Source organism: Dromaius novaehollandiae, chromosome 28 (assembly GCF_036370855.1).
Source record: "Dromaius novaehollandiae isolate bDroNov1 chromosome 28, bDroNov1.hap1, whole genome shotgun sequence".
Taxonomy (NCBI): domain Eukaryota; kingdom Metazoa; phylum Chordata; class Aves; order Casuariiformes; family Dromaiidae; genus Dromaius; species Dromaius novaehollandiae.
This window is the reverse complement of record NC_088125.1, coordinates 4,101,175-4,101,775: the sequence shown is the minus strand read 5'-3', so window position 1 is coordinate 4,101,775 and position 601 is coordinate 4,101,175.

Genomic DNA, 601 nt, shown 5'->3' with positions numbered 1-601 from the left:
AGGAATGGCACCTGCAGATGTGGCTTGCACAGAGGAGGCCCTGCCTGGGGCAGGGAGGCTCAGGTGACCCACGGCCCCTCCGCCGCAGCGCTGGCCCACGCTGGGGACGTGGTGCTCTCCCACCCACTGCCAGGGACGGGGCAGCAGGGGAAAAGCCGGGGCGAGTTAGAGCCTCCCTCCCGGCACAGCCGGGGCAGGGCTGAAATGCCCGGGAACCAGCGTTATGCCCAGCCCCTCTCCCTGGACCTGATCACCCTCGGCTTCGTAAAGCGACAAATGGCACTGCCAGGCCTCTGCCGGGGCCTCACGTTACCTCGCAAAGGTGCAAAATACACTAAGATTTAACTAAAAGACACTGCTGAAAACGTGGGGCCCTTAACAGGGGCCTAAATAGGGAGCCCCTAATGGGGGACCCTTAATAGGAAGGGCTTAACGGGGGTCCTTAATGGGGGGCCCTAAATGGCGGGCCCCTTAATGGAGGGGGCTTAATGGGGGCCCTTAATGACGGGACCCTTCATGGGGACCGTCAGCCGCCCCCCGCCATAGCTGGACCCTCCTGAAGAGCCGCTTCCGCCTACAGTCACGTGACCACCCAAACCAC